The 16,464-nt window shown below is 46.9% G+C and overlaps 1 protein-coding gene across 1 annotated transcript in view; it reads right to left on the minus strand.

Annotated features, from left to right (window-relative positions):
* LOC102405199 (opsin 1, long wave sensitive) overlaps positions 1–13,713 on the minus strand; it is a 27,524-nt gene extending 13,811 nt beyond the window's left edge. The window contains exon 1 of the mRNA XM_044936891.2: positions 13,605–13,713. The gene's annotated coding sequence lies outside the window, so the exon portion shown is untranslated. The remainder of the gene's footprint in view (positions 1–13,604) is intronic.
* Between the last annotated feature and the right edge of the window lie 2,751 nt (positions 13,714–16,464).

Consider the following 16,464-nt stretch of genomic DNA (forward strand, 5'->3'; position numbering starts at 1 on the left):
GATCAGCCCAGGCCTCCTCACCTTAAAAGCCCCCAAACCCTTCACCATCTGATCTCTTAATTGGGCCTGGGACTTAGACCTCTTCCTCCCCCAGTGCTGGGCCTGCTGGCTCCTGGGTGAGCCCACGAGGGTGGCTCAGAGGGATTTGCTGGGAGCCAAACTCTGAGCCAGGGTGCTGCAGGGGCTGCCGCGGGCCCTCGCTCCTGTTTCCCTGTCCTCTCTTCCTTTCTACAGTCCAGCACCTGCTCTAGGCCAGGCAGGCCCAAGCAGCGGGCTTTTCAGTCCAGAGCCCAGCCCTGCTTTTCACAGCAGCTCCTCCCCAAGCAACTTTGGGGGCCTCGGGCCGGGACCTGGAGCCTCCTGGAGGGTCAGGCCGCATTGAGGGCCCAGATGGATATGAGTTGGACCACTGGGGCTCCTTCCCCAGGAAGGGATGGACATCCCACCATCCATCCGGCTCTCCCTGCCCCTCCTACCTTGCTCCCCATGAGCTGCAGCTCACCTGGTCACCAGGGGGCTCATCCAGGACCCCTAGAAGCCATCCTGAAGCCCCCAAAGGTGCCCACAGGCCCCACCTGTCCAACTCTCCTTCCCTGAACTCACAACTTTCCTTGGACTACCCTTTACTAGGACTTCCTCTAGACGTGCCTTCAAAAGCGAACCTCTCTGCAGAATGTTCCAGACAGGCTGGCTCCGCTGTCCCGTTGCACCCACTGCTGTATGGCTGCTGCTGGCTGAGCACTTGGCAGGGGCACCAGTTACCTAGAAATCGCTCGATTCTCCAGCCTTGCCTGTCTCCACACAAGAAGGCATATACGCACACTCAGGGCAGCATCATTCACAAGAGGTCAAACTGACCCAAAGTCAAATCAACAGGTGAATGGACACCCAACCAAATGTGGTATATCCACGTACTGGAATATTATAAAGTCATAACAAGGGATGAAATCGTGACACATGTTACAACATGAAGGAACCTCGAAAAGATGATGTTAACTGAAAGGAGAAGACACAAACGATCTCAGATGGTGGAAGGCCCAGAATAGACAAGCCCACAGAAACAGCAGATTGGTGGGTGCCAGGGGCTGGGAGGAGGGGCGCGGAGAGGGATTCCTTAGAGAAAGAGATGCCTTGGGCGGTGATGAAATAATTCTAAAATTAGATGGTGATGGTACAGCGACTGTGGAAAACAGTTGGGCAATTCCAAAGATTGAAAAATAGAATTACCATGTGACTCAGCAATTGTCCTGAGTACATGCCCAAAAGAACTGACAGGGCTTTTGTTCACAGCATGAACAGAGTGTGTTCAATGGCACTTGATGTAACGAGCTCAGATCCCAAGAACGCCATCCCAGGTTCTTCCAACTTCCAAGGCCATGCTTTTCTCTCAGGCCTAGATTGCAGGGGGCTCAATCTGCCTGTCCCCACCCGTGTCAAAGAATCAGCACATCAGAGAATGAGAGCTGTGCTCCCTCTGAGTGCTGGCTGCAGGACCGCCTGTTGCTAGCAAGGCCATGGACCGGCTGGGTGGTTTTGGGTAGGATGATCCCACCATCTCAGGCCAGGTTCACCTTCTGTCTAAAGGAAGAAGACCCATCCTGCCTGCCCCCATCCACCCCACCCTCTCAGGGGGCTGCCAGTTGGATGGGGGGAGGGTGCTCCCAGGGCTGCTATGCCATTGGGAAGCCCTTTGTGAATGTGAAGTGCCATCTCAGCCGGACATCCAGACATGCCTGGGGAGCTTCCAGCCAGAGCCTCAGAGCTGATCCATCCCACCTGCTGCCCCCAGACCCTGGGGAAGGGGGAGAGGGAGCAGAGGTGATAGCAGTGAGTCCTGTACAATCCCCCACCGACCGTCTGCAGAGTGGGGGTGCTAATTGATGATTAGGGCTAACAGAAGATCAAGTCCCGTTTTAGCCAAAAGCAGATTACTGCCCTGGAAAGTCCCCTAGCACTTGGGTGCACACGTGTGCTCCCCGAGGCCTAGCGAAAGCTCACTGGAGTCCTGCATGCGACCCAAGGTGGAAAGAAGGGGCGGGGTTCTTGGGAGGGAGCTGGAGACCAGGAGGGTGGGGCCAAAATGTGAATGAGCAGCAGCTGGAGAAGGAGGCCTGCGAGGAAGGAGAAGGGGCCAAGGCGGGAGGCTTGAGTGCTTGGGGAAATTGGGGCTCCTGGGCCAAGGCGAGGCCCTCCACGGGGCCCTGGGCCTCCTGCCCTTGCCCCACTTGGGGCCCCTCTGGCCAGGCTAGAAGAGGAGATGCCAGACTTGTCTCTAATCCGACTATGGAGCAGTGACTCGATGCAGGGTGCTGATTAGCAGCCTCGGAAGCTGTCACCTTGATTCCGCTCTTGGCTCTGGCCAGTAGACCAGGGGCTTAGTCATGAAGAGTCCGTGGCCACCACCACAACATGGCAAGGAATCCTTTGGCTGTTTGCCTTTGGCCTTTTTTTTTTTTAAACTGTGATAAAATATACATGACATCAAATTTAGCATCTTGACCATTTCTAAGTGTCCAGTTTGACAGCATTAAGTACATTCACGTGGGTGTGTGGCCATCCCCACCGGCCATTCCCAGAACTGTCCATGTTCCCCAGTGGAAACTCTGTCCCCATTAGACACCAACACCCCCTCCCCTGTCCCCCTCTCTCTGTCTAGGGTCTGACAACTCTAGGCACCTCATACAAGTGGAGTCATATGGGGTCTGTCCTTGTGTCTGCCTTCTCTCACTTAGCACAGTATTTTCAAGGATTATCCATTGCCTTTGTGTTTGGCAAAGATTTATATACATTGAATTTTGATTTTTCTGTGATGAAATATAACTCCATTTCCATTTTTGTTTCTGTTGAAAAGTTCTTCCAACTTAAGCTCTTTAGATATCTGTAAACAGGGACCTTGGATATGAAGTCTAAAGACAAGGGCGGGCTGTTTCCCCATTTCTGTGACCATTCCACCAAGTCCCGATGGCTCCACTCAGACCTGATAGTGAAGTGAGTGAAGTCAAAGTCGCTCAGTTGTGTCTGATTCTTTGCGACCCCATGGACTATACAGTCCATGGAATTCTCCAGGCCAGAATACTGGAGTGGGTAGCCTTTCCCTTCTCCAGGGGATCTTCCCAACCCAGGGATCGAACCCAGGTCTCCCGCATTGCAGGCAGATTCTTTACCAGTTGAGCCACCAGGGAAGCCCAAGAACACTGCAGTGGGTAGCCTATCCCTTCTCCAGCAGATCTCAGAACTGATAACCATCAGATTTTCCTCACCCATCCAGGTGGCTGATACCCCAAACCAGCTAAAAGTTCCTCATCAGTCTAGTCTGCAAACGCTCACCTCGGGCCCACATTCCTAATGCATCTGTCTTCTGTGGCTACCCTCCAGGACCTTGAGCAAGTCAGCCACCATCTCTAGAGTGCATGTCCTCGTTGGAAACATAGGGAGAACATTTACTTGGTGTAACGCCTGAATGAGGTCATCCTCTTGAAAAGTTCTAGCCGTTCATTCCACAGCTACCCAGCAAGCGTGTTTTGTGGCCAGGCCCTGTTCTCAGCTCTGGGTGAACAAACAGAGTCCTCTTGCAGCTGCCCTGCTCGTTGAGGGCAGGAACAATACAACATGAACATTAGATGCAAGAAATAAGCTGTGTCAAGCAGGATGGAGGACGGGAACAAGAGAACAAATGGAAAAAATTAAAATTAAAAAAGAGAACAAATAGAATGTAGAGAGTGGGGAGAGAACGGATGTCCATTTTCATAGGGCATCATGGTGGGACTCTCTGGGAAAGGGACATGTGAGCAAAGTCTCAAAGGAGGGAGGGGGCCATGCGGAGATCTGAGGAGAGCATCCCAGGAGAGAGCCCGGAAGTAGTGCAAAGGCCCTGGGGCAGGAGCGTGCCTGGTATGTTAGAGGCACAGTAAGGAGACCAGGGCAGCTGGAGCAGAGTGAACTAGTGGGGCCTAGGAAATGGAAGATCACAGAGGGAATGAGGGCCAGTGTCTCTGTGTGTCTCGGAGGCCATTTTCAGCATGCTAGCTTTCACTGTGAATGAAATACAGAGCATGTTATGATTTTTGGAGTGAAAGTGAAAATCACTTTCATCTAAAGTGATTTAGATGATGGCACACTCTCTCTGGTCGATGTTCTGAGAGTGTTAGGGGCCAGGGAGGTAGCAGGGGTATTGTGTAACAGGCCCTGTGGGCATCCAGGTGATAGAGTGTCAAGGCAACCAGCAAGCAGGGCTCGCAGAGTCTCTGAGTGGCTGTGGTGGAAGCCGGTGAAGGAAGGGAGGAGTCAAAGCCAGCTCCAAGGCTTGGGAACTGAGTAAGCCCAAGATGGAGTGGTCCGCAGTCCAGAAGTCAGGGCGGTGGGGGTGTGGCTGGTGGAGGGAAGGTCTGAGTGGCAGGAATCCAACTGAGCAATGACAAGAAGCCACCATCTCAACCCACAGATGTTACCCAAAGAGGACGGGCATGCTGACAATTTGATCCCAACGGATGTGAAAATTTAGATGAAATGGACAGACTCCTAGAGAAACACAAATTAACCAAATAAGCCTGAGAGGAAAACAGGGAATCTGAAGAGCTCTGTATCTATAAAGACACTGAAGCCCTAACTTCAAAGCTCCCCACTAGGACTGCCTCTGTTCTGTTCCTCATCCCTACAAGGCTTCAGTTGATTTTTGGCTGGAGGAGGACTTTTTTGGTATCACCTTCATCAGTAATTCCCACACCTTTGCAGCTCATCCATAGGTCTTTATTCCCACCCCAACAACAGAATTAACAAGGGATACCTAAAAAGTTTGGGTGCAAATACCTGAAATTTGAATGGATTAAAAGTTGCCATGCCTCTGTCCCCCAATTCTGCTCGCTGTGACCGCCACTGAGGAGAAACACACAGCTTTGTTTATTTCCAATGTTATGGAATTTAACTCCAAAAAACCTGTTGGGATTTTGTTGCTTTTTCTTTCTTTGTTTCTTCTTCCTTGTATTTGAAATTTTATTTTTTTCCTTTTTACTTGGAGAGAAAAGTGTTTTATTTCCAATCTGATCTATACTTATAATCCAGTTCACAGGCAAGCCTTAAACTGCAATTTCCACTGTAATTAAACTATTTAGTTTGGAATATAAAGAGCCTTGAAAAAGACATATTCTCCAAAGCCAGTTACAAAAGGACATGATTCCATTTTTTAATGAGATTCCTAGAGTAGTCAAAGTCACAGGGATAGAATGTAGGAGGGTGGGGGGCTAGGGGCTGGGGGAGGGCAGATGTAGAGTTAGTGTTTCATGGCCCCTGGTTGCACCAAATGTAACACTACTGAACTGTACATTTAGAAATGATGAGCTTAAGTGTGTGATGCAAATACAAATGAAAATATATATATATATATATATATATATTCTTCATGACGCCATCAACGACATAACACCCCTGTTGTGACTTTTGGCAACAGCGTACCCCATCAAGGGAGAAGTGCTCAGCCACCCCCTGCGACTAAAAAGAACACCAAGAAGTCATTACTTGGCTGGCACTGAGATCTCTGTGGGTCTGTGACGGCGGGCGGCGCTGTCCCTTCGAAAGTGTTGGTGTCCGGGTTGCGACCACTGCAAAGAGGCCAACCAGGCATCTGGCTGAGCTCGAAGCTGCGTTGGGCCAGAGCCTGGGGTTTGTGGGAGCCGCCCCTGCCCACCTGAGGCCCAGGGGAAGCGTCTGATCTCGCAGGAACGTCCCGTGGGAGGGGGAACCCCAACGCCAGCTCGTGCAGCGATGGGGCGCTGAGCTTGGGGGAACCGGCGGGAAGGCGTGGGAGGGGCTTCCCGCGGCCACGCCGCTGACCCTTCGAGCATCGAACGGAACCGCTGACAGCTGTGGCATGTGTGCCAGCCTCCGAGTCCGCACTGGCGTGCAAAAATGCTTCGCTGGGTGGGATCGACTTGACTTTTCTAACCCCTATCTCTCGGTGCGGGGACCCCATGGGGGCGAGGGGCGGGGTCTCCGGGGCGGGGGCGGGAGGCGGGTCCTGGAAGGGATCTGCTCTGGGCCCGGCGCCGGCTCTCGGGCGCCCTCTCCTGGCGCCGCTGTGCCACTCCCCACGGCTAGGCCTCGGCGCGCGGCCGCCTGGGTCGCTTCCGCCCTCTGCACCTCCAACCCCAGCTCGGGTTCGGTCCTGTGACCCCTCGGGTCCGCGCACCGAGCTCCCCGCGCGGCATTGGGCCGGCTCCGGAGGGGCTGGATCCCGGTCGGTGCGCCCCGGGGACGCCTGGGACCCTTCCTGCCGCCCTGCTGCCCTGCCACGCCCTCGTGGCTTCTGGTCCGACAGATTCTTCCATTTGCCCGTTGTCTGTGCCTCCTGGTTCCACGAGTGTGAACTGGGGGGTGGCGGGGGTTTCTGCGCTTTTAAAAGTAGAGGAGTTCAGGTGTTTTGCTGCTCCCTACTCCTCCCTGCACCCAGAAATCTCATTGTCTTTTTTTTTTTAATTAGTTTTAAAATTGTGGTAAAACACACATAACAGAATTTACCATCATAACCATTTCTCCGTGTACACTTCAGTGGCATTAGTACATTAGCACAGTCTTCCTTGTTCTTTTGGTATTGAGATCACGAATCTCATTTGTGGCCCAGTTAAAATTTTAAAACATTTTCACTATCACAAACAGTGGAAATCAGACAAAAGCTTACCCAATATTTATGCAATTAAATTATCAACAAGATGTGCGTATGCAATATGACTCCCTTTTACTGTCCACCCTGGTTACGAATGAAATTCCAAACAGAAGCCTAGGGAGAAGCCGTTTTAACAGTACTGTTTGCTGTAGCTCAGGTCTCTGTGGTTTTATTGTGTGTATTCATGTTATCTGTTACTGTGTGTGTTCCTTTTGTCTGTTCTGCCTTTTATTCACACTTCAATGAGAGATATGCTGCTTTGTTTTCATTGTTCTGGAAAGGTTTTTACTGTATTTGATTCAGGGAGCCAAATGGAAGGTGCCACTATTTTTCTGGGGAAGTGACCTGTTTGCTCCTCTGTGAGGCTGTGAACTTCCACATCTTAGGAGATGCCCCAGGCCATTTTCTGACCAGTCTATTTGAGCTTTCTTCTCTAAGTCTGGATGTCTGAATCTGATCAGTTGCCCTTTACCTTATAAGTGACATTTCTGGTGAGGTTGTGATTATGAATTCAGTTTATCCAGAGGCTCACCTTGGATGGACCGATGCAAATGACCGCTTTCCTCTGAAGCCCGGTGACCCTTGGGAAGAGGCCCAGCACACCCTTGGCAACTGCCTTTGGTCAAGTTCTTCGCTGACTTTGGCCCATGTGCTGGTATTAGGAGGTGAGGCCTTTGGACACTGATTAAATCATAAGGGCAGAACCCTTGTGAATGAGACTATGCCCTCATAAAAAAAAAGTCTGAGAGAGACTTTTGCCATGTGAAGATACTTTTGCCTTCTGAAGAAAGCCAGAAGTCTGAAATTCCAAAGAGGGCCCCCACTTGACCATGCTCATATCCTCATCTCTGACTTCCAGCCCCCAGTGCTGGAAATCAGTGAGCGAAATCACTGTTTGTGGTTCATAAGCTCTTCCAGCCTATGGTATTTTGTCACAGGGGCCTGAACAGACTAAGACAGGAAATTGCTAATGAATAGTTGGGGTGCTGCTGTAACAAATACTTAAAAATGTGGAAGCAGCTTTGGAACCCTGTTGGGAGTAGAGGCTGGAAGAGTTTGGAGGTGAGTCTGACAAGGACCCAGAAGTTAAAGAGGAGAACCTCGGTCTTCCCAGGGAAGGCCTAAGGGGTCGTGAGCAGAATGTTAGTAAAGGTGTGGATGGTAAAGGTCATTCTGATGAGGTTGAAGAACAGAAATGAGGAAGAAAGGCCCTCTCTGTTAGAAAACGGCAAAGAACTTGGCTACCCCGGGTTCATGCCCTTCTAGTGTTTTGTAAAAGGTCAAATGTGTGAGCGTGAAATTGGATGTTTGGTGAAGGTGCAGCTTGCCTTCCTTTGAAAGCTCACTGTCCAATCTGAAAACAGAGAAATGACTTAAAGATGGAATGACTCATCCAAAGGGAAGCAGAACTTAACATTTTGGAAAATTCTCAGCCTTCCCATAGTGCAAAAAAATGGGAACACGTGTTCTGCAGAGAGTACTAAAGGCGTGGCTGAGCGAGCATTTGATGAGCAGACTGGCTTGACTGTGGCCACCCCAGCTGGAACTGAAGGGGACGGACACAGGAAGGAGTGAAGGGAGGCCGTGGGACTTCTCAGAGTTTATGAGATGGGACAGTGTGACGATTCTTTAAGACCCAGGGTGGACCCCAAAGGCTACTCAGAGATCGTCAGCACTACCTGCTCCAATCCAAGGCCAGCGGGGTTGGGGGGCAGGGTATTGTCTGGGTTTTGTCAGGCCAGATGATCTCCATCCAACTGGTGGGGCAGGCCAGAGACCAAGGCAGAGGGCCTCGGCCTGGGGAATATACCCAATGCAGCTGTGGGGCTGGGTCCATCCCCAGAGCCCTCAGACTGGCCGAGCCACGGGCATGTGACTGGAGCCCGGAAGAGCTGCAGGCACCCGACCCTGGTCAATTAGAGCTGCTGCGTGGACAGTGCCCAGCTAAGCCCTGGGGACAGGGACCCTGCAGCAAGTCCGGAAGTCTGGGCTCCCGCTCGGCTGGATCTGGTGGGCAGAACACTGCGGTCAAGAAGCTGATACTCGAGGCTTTGCGTTTGATGTTTTGCCAGACCTTCTTGACCTGTCGGCTCTTTCCTTCTGGTGTCTCCCTTTTGAAATGGCAGTGTCCAGCCTCTACCTGTCCTGTGGTTGTATTTTGGAAGCACAGAACTTGCTTCCTTTAGCAGTTTCCAGCTGGAGAGGAGTTTGCCTTGGGACAAATTGGATATCAAGTCTGACACAGAGCTCATTTAGATGCTATTTACACGTGTCTTTGGTAGCTCAGTTGGTACAGAATCCGCCTGCAATGCAGGAGACCCCAGTTCGATTTTTGAGTCAGGAAGATCCTCTGGAGAAGGGAAAGGCTACCCACTCCAGTATTCTTGGGCTTCCCTTGTGGCTCAGCTGGCAAAGACTCTGCCTGCAATGCAGGAGACCTGGGTTTGATCCCTGGTTTGGGAAGATCCCCTGGAGAAGGGAAAGGCTACACACTCCAGTATTCTGGCCTGGAGAAATCTGTATAGTCCATGGGGTCCCAAAGAGTTGGACGTGACTGAGCGACTTTCACTTCACTTCACCTTTGGACTCTAGACTTTTGAGTCAGCGCTGGGACCAGTTAAGACTTTGGGAGCTGTCAGGATGAAATAAATAATATTTTGCATATGAGAAGGATATGTCTTTAGGCAGGGGTCCAGGGTCAGAGGGGTAAGAGAGATATAAATGAATAAAAGTCAAGGTTAATACACTATCAAAAGACCAATTCCTCTATCAAAAGACAATTGTGGGCTTTTGAATCCACATGGGATCCAGTGAATCTGCACCTGGCTCTATAGTTATCATCTTCGGGTTTTCTGGAACATTTTCTCCATGGTAGTACTTCCTGTTCACATGGTGACATCAGGGAAATCTAACATGATCCTGATGTCAATGGGCTGTGAAGTACAATCTGCACAGGCGTAACCTCTTATTAATTGAGAATGAGAGAAAGAGCGAGAAGAAAAGGTTTCAGTGTGTGACTATTAGCAAAAGGGACACCAAGGATAATCCCCCCAAATGCCAGGACAGATTATGACAACTGGTTCTTCCTCATCAATTTCACTTGTTCCCTGATCGTTTTTGATAATTTCATCTTGCTCATGGGTCTTTGGCCAGCAGCCCACCTCAGGAAGTCATTTGCTTCTGGTCAGGGTTGATCCTAGCAATCTTGAGCTTTTGTCCCCTCTTGCTTGACATGGGTTCTTCACATGGTTTCTGGTTGTTCTCAGGAGTTTATATACATTGGATGATTTGGGCTGGATTCAGGTGTTATCTGCTCTCTAGTGCTTACCGAGCTACCCTGAAATCACAGTGATTTGTTATTTCTGAGTTGATGTATTGGCTGAGCTCTGGGGGGTGTTCTTTCATCCACATGGTATTGGCTGGGGTCCCTCTTGTGACTTGATTTAGCTGGGTGCATAGCCAAGGAGGCCCAAGCATTCTAGATGGCCTCAGTCCCATGTCTGGCAGTTGGTTCTGGCTGAGCTGGGTTTTATTATTCTCTTCCACGTGGCATCTCATTCTCCAGGGTCTTTCTCTATGTGGGGCCTCTCAGGAAAAATAGCCCAAACTTTTTTCCCATGGGACTGGATTCCAAGAGGGTAAGTACAGAAACTGCAAAGTCTCTTCTGCTTAGGCCTGGAAGCCACCCCGTATGACTTCTGCCACAGTCTTTTAGTCAAAGAAAGTAGCAGGGCCAGACCTGGTCAGGAGAAGGGGAAAGAGACTCTGCCTCTTGTTGGGAGGAGGAGTGGTCCAGGTGTATTGCAGGAGGATGTGCAGAATGGGAGCCACTGCAGGGGTCATCTCTGCCCATCCACTGAGAAATGCTGCCCATGCCCACATCTGAGAGAAAACCCAAGACCCAGGAAGACACTGTTCAAAGTTGGCCAGGATACCCAAGTTGATACTGTCTTGTGGGGCCATGTGTTTCCAGCCACCTTGGGCCTGACAATCTATTTTGTGTATCCCTAAGACTGTTAATAAGCAAAGGGATTTTAAACCTTGGAATATGCTCCATGGGTTTCCCAGGTGGCACTAATGGTAAAGAACCCACCTGCCCATGCAGGAGATGTAAGAGACACGGGTTTGATCCCTGGGTTGGGAAGATGCCCTGGAGAAGGGAATGGCTACCCACTCCAGTATTCTTGCCTGGGAAGTCCCATGGACAGAGGAGCCTGGTGGGCTACAGCTAATAGGAGTCCCAAAAGAGTGGGACACAACTGAGCAACTTAGCACAGCATGATCTCTCAGCAGGTATAAAAGTCACTGTGCTGACTGCTTATCTCAGCTCTTGCATGAAAATAGGAGCATGTAAAAAAAATTTATCTTAAAAAAATTTATAAGAAGTTAGGCAATTGCCAAAACATATTTTAAGTGTTTTTATTGAAGAGCAATTTATATAACATAAAATTAACCATCTGAAAGTGTACAATTCAGTGGCATTTAGTACCTTCACAGTGCTGTACAACTATCACTGCTGTCTAATTCCAGAACACTTTCATCATCCCAAACAGAAATCTAGTGCCTGTTAACAGTCACTCGCCATTACCTGCTCCCCTCAACCCTTGGCAACCTCCCATTTTACTTTCCATCTCTATGGATTTGCCTGTTCTGGACATTCCATTTAACTGGAATCATGCAATATGTGGCCTTTTGTGTCTAGCTTCTTTTGCTGAGCATCATGCTTTTGAGATTCATCCAAAATGTAGCATGAAGCAGTATTTTATTCCTTTTTGAAGTGAAGTGAAAGTCGCTCAGTCGTGTCCGACTCTTTGCAACCCCATAGACTATAGAGTCCATAGAATTCTCCAGGCCAGAATACTGGAGTGAGTAGCTTTTCCCTTCTCCAGGGGATCTTCCCAACCCAGGGATCAAACCCATGTCTTTTTATTAAAGACATAATTTATTTATGTATATAATAATTTAGATATTTTCAAAAATATAAAATCCTCCACTATTATTGTGGTGTATCAATTTCCCTTTTTACATCTGTTAATGTTTGCCTTGTGTATTATGGTACTTCTATGTTGGCTGCATATATATTTACGGTCATTATGTCTTTCCGCTTGGATTGATCTTTTGATCACTATGTAGTGTCCTTCTTTATCTCTCATGACAGTCTTTATTTTCAAGCCTACTTTGTCTGATGTAAGTATTGCTACTCTGGCTTTTTTTTGATTTCCATTTGCATAGAATACCTTTTCCCATCCCTTTATTTTCACTCTGTATGTATCTTTAGATTTAAAGTGAGTCTCTTGTAGGCAGCATATATATGGTCCTGTTTTTCTATCCATTCAGTTAGTCTGTGTGTTTTGGTTGGAGCATTTAGTCCATTTATATTTAAGGTAATGTAGTGGAAATCACTGCCACCAAATAGAAAAGAGAATGAAAAGAAATGAGGACAGTTTAAGAGACCTCTGGGAGAAAATCAAGCACACTACTATTCACATTGTGGGGATTGCAGAAGAAGGAGAGAGAGAAAGGGACTGAGAAAAAATTTAAAGAGATAATAGCTAAAAACTTCCCTAACCTAGGAAAGGAAATAGGTACCCAAGTCCAGGAAGCACAGAGAGTCCCAGGCAGGATAAACCCAAGGAAAAACACACCAAGATACACTGTAATCAAAATGACAAAAATTAAAGACAGAATATGAAAAGCAGCAAGGGAAAATAAATACTATACAAGGGAACTCCCAAAAGGCTATCAGCTGATTTTTCAGCAGGAACTCTGAAGGCCAGAAAGGGAGTTGCATGATATATTTAAAGTGATCAAAGGGGAAAACCTATAACCAGGAATACTCTACCCAGCAAGGCTCTTGTTCAGGTTTGATGGAGAAATCAAAAGCTAAAAAGATTCAGCATCAACCAACCAGCTTTATGACAGATGTTAAAGGAACTTCTTTAGGTGAGAAAGAAAAGGCCACAATCAGAAACAAGAAGATGACAAAATGGAAAATCTCACTGGTAGAAGCAAACACACCAGAAAGGTAGGAAATCATCTACACACAAAGTTAGTAGGAGGTTAGAAGACAATAGTAGTAAAATCATCCGTATCCATAATAAGCAATTAAAGTGAAAGAAAGTGAAGTCGCTCAGTAGTGTCTGACTCTGTGACACCATGGACTGTAGCCTACCAGGCTCCTCCATCCATGGGATTTTACAGGCAAGAATACTGAAGTGGGTTGCCATTTCCTTCCCTAGGAGATCTTCCCAACCTAGGGATTGAACCCGGGTCTCCCACATTATAGGCAGATGCTTTACCATCTGAGCCACCAGGGAAGTCTTAAGCAGTTAAGGGATACACAAAACAATCAGACATAAAATATGACATCAAAACCAGTATTCATGAGTACAAATGCAGGGTCTTTAAAATGCATTTGAAATTAAGAGATCAGCAACTTAGGGGTTTTCCTGGTGGCTCAGCTAGTAAAGAATCTGCCTGCAGTGCAGGAGACTTGGGTTTGATCCCTGGGTTGGGAAGAGCCCCTGGAGAAGGGAAGAGCTACCCACTCTCCAGGCCAGTATTCTGGCCTGGAGAACCTCATAGGATTCTGTATAGTCCATGGGATTGCAAAGAGTTGGACACGACTGAGCGACTTTCACTTTTATAAGGCTTCCCTGATATATATGTATGTGATAGAACAATAACATACAGATATATATAGATTGTTGTACAAAAACCTCATGGTAACTGCAAAACAAAAATCTATAATAGATATACAGACAATAAAGATGAATCCAAACATATCACTAAAGATAGACATCAAATCACAAGAGAACAAAAGAAGAAGCAAAAAAGACCTACAAATCCAAAGCAATTAACAAAATGGCCATAGGACTATACATATGGTGCATTCTGATCAGGCTTCATTTCTCCTGGACCCCCCCCCACTGCCTCCTGCGTTACTCACATGTGCTGTATGGTGGGTCACTCAAGCCAGGCAAAGGGGCAAACCTTGCTGTTCTCCGGGCCCTGTCAGAGGAGACTGGTCAATTGCTGGATAAGAGCACAGCAGGCGCCCTGGAACCAGAAATGCCCGTGGCCTTGACAGTGTAACCAGAGTCACAATATTTGATAACAACACACAGGAGAAAGTAACACGATAACCAGTAAGAATTTTAGCTCCTCTGTGAAGGATGGTCCTTTGCTATTTGTTCTGTTTGCTTGTTTCTTTACTTATAATTGGCCTCAGTTCTGAAATAACCATACCCAGGAGCAGCAGGACAGCACCTCTGCTAGCAGAATTTTGAGCTCTCAGTGCCTAGGATGGCAATGCAAAAAACTCCACTCTCTCGGTAGAATACCTGTGCTGAAAAGATACGATTACTTAAAGACCCTTTCTCTTCTGCGTGCTCAGGCTTCTCTACTGTATTATACATAAGCTTTTAAAACATTTACTGACTTATTACACTTTATATGTATTATGCAAATTGACACTTACAAACAGTGACAGTGAAAGATGTTCCAGTGGCAATGTCTTTAAACCATTAAGATTTTAAGGTTTTGAGTATAATGAAAACCACTGTGCTGAGCACAAAGCAATGTTTATACTACAGTAATTTTCTGAATTTGAGTGTCATGAAGGGAGTTTTGTTTATACACAGACAAGAATGTATCAGCAAAAAGTGATCATGTCCTTCTGTATTCTCTGTCTCTATGAATTTTAATTCCTTTGGAGATTGTCCGGGTAAAGATTACTTGCTGATTACCTCAATTTATTATTCACCCAAGGTCTCAAAGTCAATGGATTAGGGAATCTTAGAAATTATAGTGGGTCAAGATAGAAGCAAACTACGATCACAGTTCATGAATGAATCACTCACTGTACAAAATGGAGTAGCTTTGTAGGGTTACATAATTACTGCTATTGTTGGAAATTTAAAAGGATCAATTGTTAAAAAACACATTATTTTAACTCAATTAAGTTCAACTCATGTGTTTACATTTACAGAACCATAGCTATTTAGTCTAAGAAGTCCTAACATATCTGATCTGTAGGATAACTCTCAGGAGTTTAGGAAGTTACATTTAATAGTTTCTTGTAAAAAATTAATAAATACATCTCAAATCTTGCAAAAACCCAAATGTAGTGTTTTCATGGTATTTTGTATTGTGATAAAATTAGGGAGAAGACAGAGCTATCTTTTAAATGAAAATTAATGAAACAATATATTCAAGGATTTACTTTGCATAGAAATACTGAAGGAGCTAGGAGTTTGAGATTATTCCCTTGGCTTTATTTTATCAAGTGGAGTACAAGTAAGGTCACGACTTGATACATGGGTCCAAACATTTTAATCACAAGATTAAAACAGGGTTGTGTCATTTGGAGATGAATGCAGTGACTGGGGCCTTTGCAACCTGAGGCCACCCAGTTAAATGGCCTTAGAATCCCATGACTGGTGGGAACTTGAGAAGACTCCCAAGTGTTGGAGCCTGGTCATTGCCCCTGGAGGTGTGTGGAGCAGGCAAACCTCTTGGCTTTCCCATTCCAATTTGGCTCAAAGGTCACTGCCCCGTTTATCTCTCTTATGTTGTTAAAGCCCTTGACATATTGGTAAGTGTGTTTAATACGGAAAGGGTTCCTGAAGCTTCTTGGTCTCTGTTAACATTTGGCCTGATAGTAATATGTGTTTCCTTTCCCTTATCCTGTAACTTAGCAACCAGGATATTTCAACAATTACAGAAAAAAAAAAATCCAGTTTTCCATTTTCTCTCCTCCAAAAACTTTTTTTAGAGAGAGAAAGCACATATTGAGGAAACCCTACTGCTTAGACTTTTACTATAAGAGCCTAGTTGGTTTTATATGTTTAGGTATAGATTTTGAAAGCTTATTAGAATATAATCACCTCAAATTCTATGATCTTACTGATTAATGTTTCTATTTTCCTTTTGGAGCATTTAGAAATTGTCTTGTGCACAGAAAAAAACATGATGTGGTGTGGTCCCCACAAGATCAACTTCTTGAATTCACTTAAGGATCTGAATAGGTTTACCAACCAGAAATGCCAACAAATTACACATTTCAAGCAGTTGGCTACTACCACAAAACAACAAAAGCCCGCAAAATTCTGTTGTTGTTGTATGATCGCTTCAACTTGAGCAGACGGTGTTATCTTTTTCTCACTTCGTTTTGGCTGTGCACTGATCGCCTCTTTATAGGACAGTAATTGTGAAAACATGATTTTCTTTTGAGGGAATAGAATGATAAGTAAAGCTGTCTTCTTGCCAGCCTGCTTGATGGCAATGCCAGACGGTAGATGATTTAGAACAGTCTCTTTCCGTTTCGTTGGTCCTTGTCGGGAAAGCCACCTCAGGAGCTTCCTCTGAGGTTTTTTCTCAGAGGCCCAGCCCTTGGGGGTGAGCTGTGAGTGGCCTGGACATGGCCTGGACCCTGCCAGCGCTCCGAGCCAGCCCACGGTTTCTTCTGTGTCCTCACCTCGAGGGAGCAGGACTTTTATAGCCTCGTGGGTGTGGAAGCTTCCACTTCCAAAGGTTTGCGTCCTGAGATTCTTTGAGACCAACCAGAACAGGGGTTCTCTGGGGTTTTGAGTACCTCAGTGTCTTTGCTTGTTCATTTCCTCTGGAAGCGGGTAACTTTCACAGGAAACTCTTCCCACTGGTATGCATATGGAAGAGAAAGCCTCGTCCTAACCCAGGAGAAGTATCTTCTTGAACTCTCTGGCGGGCTGGAGACTGTCCAGGAGGACTCCGATGAGGACAAGAGTCCCCCCTACTACAACTGTGCCCCAAATAGGGGTTTTGATTGG

This window comes from Bubalus bubalis, chromosome X (genome assembly GCF_019923935.1).
Source record: "Bubalus bubalis isolate 160015118507 breed Murrah chromosome X, NDDB_SH_1, whole genome shotgun sequence".
Classification (NCBI taxonomy): Eukaryota; Metazoa; Chordata; class Mammalia; order Artiodactyla; family Bovidae; genus Bubalus; species Bubalus bubalis.